The sequence below is a fragment of the Salvelinus namaycush genome, chromosome 22, assembly GCF_016432855.1.
Source record: "Salvelinus namaycush isolate Seneca chromosome 22, SaNama_1.0, whole genome shotgun sequence".
In the NCBI taxonomy this organism is placed as follows: domain Eukaryota; kingdom Metazoa; phylum Chordata; class Actinopteri; order Salmoniformes; family Salmonidae; genus Salvelinus; species Salvelinus namaycush.
Genome location: NC_052328.1, coordinates 8,893,438 through 8,900,492, shown reverse-complemented (window position 1 = coordinate 8,900,492; position 7,055 = coordinate 8,893,438).

Below are 7,055 nucleotides of genomic sequence, written 5' to 3'. Positions count from 1 at the left end.
ATTAGCCAGGTCAACACACTGGGTGGATGTTTTTCCTCCTGTGAAAAGAGTGACACCTCACTTGTTTTTCACTTTATCTTGTAAGAACTTGTAGGATTATCAGAATACTCCAGTCCAGTAGGTATGTGTTGGCCATATTTTCCCTCTCGACAATTGCTAATGGTCTTTCCTGAAACACTAGAAACCCAGAAAACTAGAATATGTAAGAATTGCATGCATTTCCTTTTATATTGCAGTTGTTTAAAACTGCTAGCCCCTGAACATCCAATGGCTCTTATGTGGAATGTGTAGAACCCTCAGGCTCACAGCCAGTATGGAAGCTGTTTATGGAAGAGAGGGGTCCTCACAATTAGAGGACTAAGCTGTTTCTCTGGCCCGGGCCTTTTTCGAGCCATGTTTGGAGATGTTTGGTGAGATCCACGCTCAGCACTGGACAGCTTCTCTCCTCTCTGCCATTTGTTGAGAAAGAAAAAGTCAAAACTATATTGCGTAACAGCTCCCGCTATTTTTCTCTGTAGTACACCAGACCTTGTGGTGAGAGCTATGTTATATATGAACACGGCTCACTTGAAGTCTCAGAATGAGAGTAGGGATCCCTGGCTGTGTGAGGTTTATCATAGTTCAGCTATTTTTCTTTTAAGCAAGCAGACAGCAGTTCTCGAACATGTGGAGCCTAACGGATTGCTACAGCACACAACAGCTGTTCTCATTCACTGGTAGTGACACTGAGTTACGAGTTGAAATTAGACTGAAAAAATATACACTTAGGGAAATATTTTCCACCATACCAGTATCACATTACACTCATTTGTCTTTTTTTTAGCTTTATTTGTTTTTTTTATAGTGTTTACATCTCTTTTCATGCTTCTGAGATAGACAGTTGGAAGCTGGATGAAAAAAATCACAAAACACATGCGACTGTCAACCATGCAGTTTTACAGTTCCACGAAGACCATAATTACATTCCAGCATGCCAATGTTATGCATACATGTTGTTAATGAACTTAGTGAAATGGATTGACTGACCAATGTATGTAATCAACACAGTAAGAGAGCTTGTGAGTCAAGCCCCAGGGTTGTCCTGTAGCTAATTCCAGACATCTTGTAATGTCCAGTCTATTCTGCATGGGCTGGGTTTGGATGGGGGGGCCAAATGTTTTGATATGATCTGCTGCAGTTGTTGAGTGGGTGCCACATTCTCAGGAGGCATGTGGTGACATGTCCATCTGGGCACGCCTTGTGCTGAAAGCAACCAGAACCCCAGACTCCCTTGTTGGTCTGAGGGTGAAGGGCCCAGTCCATATCACCTCACCCAGTTAGTCTCAGAAGTCAGAAGACTGAGGAGAAAGAGATCTTAAAGAGGGTCTGTCTAGAGTCGTAGGCTTGTTGACTATCTGAGAGGGCTTCCTACTCCAGGCTGGTTGATCTGGTTTACAAAGAATCTTGTAAGTAAAGTGTGATCTTTAATGTGATGTATAGAGAGAATTTAGTGTCTAATGGGAAGTGAATCAGAGGATGTGTTTTTCCTGTATGTATACATATTACATTCACAGTAAAATGTCCGCCACAAGCAAGTTGTGTTGGACTCCTCAAATATTAGACATGAGTTTGTCACATGACATCTGTCAAGCCTCAGAACAAACAACTTGCTCTGGCTTTGAGGTGATCCTTGATTTTGAAGCTGTGCTGAAGGGAAGGCTACATTTCTGTAGCTATCTGTGTTGTGGAGCCTCAGCTGATGCATATCTACAATGAATATGCGTTTCTCTGTTAGTCCTGAATCACACATTAGGGAGAGTGAGCTTTCCTTTAAAAAAAATTGTACACTTACAGTTGATGTCGGAAGTGTACATACACTTCGGTTGGAGTCATTAAAACTCGTTTTTCAACCACTCCACAAATTTCTTATTAACAAACTATAGTTTTGGCAAGTCGGTTAGGACATCGACTTTGTGCATGACACAAGAAATTCTTCCAGCAATTGTTTACAGACAGATTATTTCACTTATAATTCACTATATCACAATTCCAGTGGGTCAGAAGTTTCCATACACTAAGTTGACTGTGCCTTTAAACAGCTTGGAAAATTCCAGAAAATGCTTTAGAAGCTTCTGATAGGCTAATTGACATCATTTGGAGGTGTACCTGTGGTTGTATTTCAAGACCTACCTTCAAACTCAGTGCCTCTTTGCTTGACATCATGGGAAAATCAAAAGAAATCAGCCAAGACCTCAATCCTATAGAAAATTTGTGGGCTGAACTGAAAAAGCGTGTGCGAGCAAGGAGGCCTACAAACCTGACTCAGTTACACCCGCTCTGTCAGGAGGAAAGGGCCAACATTTATTGTGGGAAGCTTGTGGAAGGCTACCCAAAACGTTTGACCCAAGTTAAACAACTTAAAGGCAATGTTACCGAATACTAATTGAGTGTATGTAAACATCTGACCCACTGGGAATGTGATGAAAGAAATAAAAGCTGAAATAAATCATTCTCTCTACTGTTATTCTGACATTTCACATTCTTAAAATAAGGTGGTGATCCTAACTGACCTAAGACAGGGAATTTTTACTAGGATTAAATGTCAGGAATTGTGGAAAACGGAGTTTAAATGTATTTGGCTAAGGTGTATGTAAACTTCTGAATTCAACTGTGTTTGTTATGGAGTGGCTGCGGTTCCAAATTCTTTGGAAGCCTCTTCCCAATAGCATAAAATCCTAAACTTCTGCGCTTGTGTGGGATTCTCTACTTTAGGCACAGTCTCTGCTCCACTCGTTCGGCTGCCCAGAGCACTGGCTTCTCTGGCGAATTTCAGTGATGAATGTCGAATGGTGCTCATTTAATCAAGTTAGATCAAAGCCAGTATTCATGGATGCTAAGGGGAGCCAGTCTTCCCCAAAAAATTAACCAAGAAAAAATTACAAAAATAAAATTATGTGTCTTTCGTCTCTCTGTGTTTCATCATTTTCCTTCAATTTGCAAGAGGCTGAATGTATCTCACAGGAGAAAGCATGTGAGCGAATGAAGCAGCACCTCTCTGTCTCTCTACGTGTAGGCCATCTATCTGATGCTGTCTGGTCCAACGAGTATGACATTGTCGCCACCCGTAGCATTGAATGCAAGGGAAGCCAGTGAGCATTTGGCCTTGATAAAAAAAAATATATAAAAAATGTGACAGTCAGCGTTGAGCTAAACTGAGCGAGCTCAACTGTGAATGGTCCTTTCGCACCCAAAAAAGTGTCAAGTGAAGCCAGCTTGGATTTTGCCATCACTCCTATCAAATCGCATTGAGAGCATACGTCATACGACAGAAACAACTTGAATTGTTGCATCGCGTTGTGTTGTTGTCCTCCGGTGGCTAGCTAGCTAGCTAGCTAAAATTGGCACTTTCCTAAATTAGCCATGGATTGAGATAGGGATTTGAACTTGTGGTAGTACTTAATTCTCCATACTGGCAAATTATTATAAAGGCGATTCTGATCCAACCATAATTCATGGCCTGAGAGGATGGAAGTTCAATATGTAGCTCGATGTAGCAGTGGTGATTTTAAATCTTGGTGGGGCAAACTCCCCCCCCAATTGTTTTTGAGGCATGCCAGCAAAGCCACTACACAACACTAAACAGTAGTGATGCACCGATATGACATTTTTGCCCGATACCGATATCCGATATTTTCCTTGCCAAAAAACCCTGATACCGATAACCGATATTGAAATTTTTTGCAGCCTTTTAAGCATTCTAGTACAGTTAAATAGTTAACACACACCCACGGACGCAGCGGTCTAAGGCACTGCATCTCAGTGCAAGAGGCGTCACTACAGTCCCTGGTTCGAATCCAGGCTGTATCACATCCAGACCGTGATTGGGAGTCCCATAGGGCGGCGCACAAATGGCCCAGCGTCGTCCGGGCCGTCATTGTAAATAAGAATTTGTTCTTAAGTGACTTGCCTAGTTAAATAAAGGTTACACACCACACTGACCAAAAAGTTATTTTGTTGGCATTTACGTATGTCCCCATTACCAGTGAAACATAATCAAAACCTATTTCTTTCACTTACTTGCTTTGCTATTTCGTTGTTCATTTGTTCAGTCATTTCATTCTCAACCAGGATTTCTATGAAACGCCGTTTGGGTCTTTGCGTGTCAAAAAAGATACATGTATATAACACTATTTGATGTATCAAATAACACAACATCTGTTTCTGTAGCTGTAGTTAGCTAGCTAACTATATACTGTAGCTAGGTGTCATCATCTAAAATAACCCTAATTTATCAGACAGTTCTTATTTAATTAATGGTGGTCGGACCCATTTATATGAAGCTAGCCACAATAAGGATTAGCAACATTCGTGGCCTTTGCGGTTAGCCTTCAAAATAAATGTATGGCTATTATTTGTATTAATTTGCATTACTGTCAATGACATACTTTTATTTTGAAGGCAAACTGCAAATTCCACTATTGTGCCTAATCCTTATTGTGGCTAGCTTCACAACACATAACCCGGTCTGGTCGAGCGTCATTAGCCAGATGGAGCTAGCTGGCTGCTTATAATGTTAGCTTTGGGCAACAGGGTTAAGTTGCTGACTAGCTATTTATTTTCATGAACTGAAGTTCAATTTCAATAGGTAAATAACAAGTGGCAACATAGCTAATACTTATTCACAAGGATTCCTAAATCATTGCTAAGAATAATGAAAATGACTGCAGGTTCTACTGGTCATTGTTTTCAGGCTGGTTGTATTGGTGCTAGCTAGGTACCAAGCTATAGCTAGCTACCCCAGAAGTTGCAGTCAAACAAATTATGCTTTATTACCAACGTGGTATTGTAAACACATCGTTTGTGGCCGGTGTTTGCTTGTTTGCGGACTTTTTTGTACAGCTTTGACAGTGCTACTGTATCTTCTTTGACATACAAAGACCCAAACGGCGTTCCATTATATGTATGTCGTGAAGCTAATAGCAGTGCTATTAACATCTGAAAAATAGCGCACTTGGTAGTGTGTATCGGTGTTCGACCAGTCGGTGAAAGCCAACATCACCCACGACAGAGAACGTTTGATTGTCAAGGGCAATGAATTCCATTATCTTGACTTTAATGGATTTCGCCTTTGAGTTGTATCGCTGAAATGTTCTTACTCTTTCAAATGACTGCTCGACTTGTTGACTGCTCGATACACACAGCAGACATTGTGGGCTAGTTTAGGAATGCTGTGTTGCACGTGTAGCATGAAATATTACATTATGTCATGTACCTACGTATATAGGTATGCACGGTAGCTTTGACATCAGTTTTTAACATCGGCGTTAAACTAGACATCGGGCCGATACCGATGTTGGCATTTTTAGCTAATATTGGCCGATTCTGATATATCGTGCATCCCTACTAAACAGTCCATTAATTGCATTATAACGGTGACAAACGGTGCCCACAAACTGTTAGGGTCTACATAAAGCTGTCCCAACAGTAGGCTAAATTATGAGGGGAAAATAGACCAAATTATTAGGGTGAGGCACATGGGCTACTAACAGCTTACTACACAACATACACTAAGTATTACTTTCTTAGCTACAGTATATCTCCCTGGCATATTATACATAATTTATGCAGTAGCATACAATACATTTTTGGATTCACCTTGTTGTGTTTTTCTAATTTGAACAGGAAGGTGGCGCGGCGGTCCTTCGTGGCAAATTTAGTCATCTAACTTTGTCATCTGCCATTCTCTGGATATATGGTGCTTTCAAGACAACTGGGAACACAGTGATCTTCAGGTCGGAGCTCTTGTTTTCCAGTCGGAGCTATTTCTTCCCCAGTTGTCTTGAACTCACGGATGTCTGAGATTTCCCAGTTCCGAGTTTTCAGTTGTTTTGAGCACAGCAGAAGTCATGCTGGATTGACAGCATGGCCAATGTTGAATGTTTATCATTTTAAGCTTGGAAAATAGACCATTAAACCCATACTTAGACCACACACTCACTATAGCAGGCTAGGGATTGCCTTGTAATGCCTGCAGTTAGCCACTGATTCCTTCCAAACCACTCTTTGTTGAATTTGCCATTTCCAACTTGTTGTGTAATGTTTATGTCCAATGGCCGGTGAGCACTGATACGTTTTATTTATAATTTATCTTCATTATTTCTTGAAAAGGATTTGCCAGTAGATTGTCGACTTCATTCATGATGATGACTGCTAGCTAAGATTTTGAAAGTATGATGTTGAATAAAAAATGTTTTTATATAACCTTTATTTGGCAAGTCAGTTTAGAACAACTTCTTATTTATGATGACGGCCTACCCCGGCCAAACCCTAACCCAAATGACGCTGGGCCAATTGTGCGCTTTCTTATGTGACTCCCAATCATGGCCGGTTGTGATACAGCCTGGAATTGAGTCCAATCAAAGCTACTCTAGATATAATGTGATTTGACATAATTTTATCTGTGGCCAATGACCTTGAGCCTTCTTGGATGGGCACTTCTAATGTAACTGTATGGCAGCACCCAAGGGGCTTGAATTGTCGAGCTCTACCCGTAGATTTTGCGGTGATGTAGTGTCCCCATGAGTGACAGAACACTGAGCCAATCACGGCGCAACTAGAGAACATTACCAACCCCTATGCTCCGTATTTTCCGCTGGCTACCCCACCACCACAGAAAACACTGAGTTATGCTGAAACAATTGCATTTTGGTGCTGCCTTACTCAAGCAAGCAAAAAAAAGACCATGTTTGTATGCGGCTTTATTAATTCAATGATTATTTATATTTTTACATTGTTTGGAAACTGATATGTGACACGTATTAATGCCAAATTAACATGCAAAATAGGCACATAAAAAAAATCTCAGTACTTAGTTTTTGGGTCTTGAAGTGATTAAAAACAGGGGGAAAATATATGTAATTTATATTATGTAATTAATACCAATTATGTGTATAGATACCAATCATTAACATCAATCAATATGTAATAATGTACGTAATGTGAAATTTAACTGTTGGAATTTATTTTTCTATTACTATATCACAAATCATATTATTGTTATTCAACTATTTATTTGT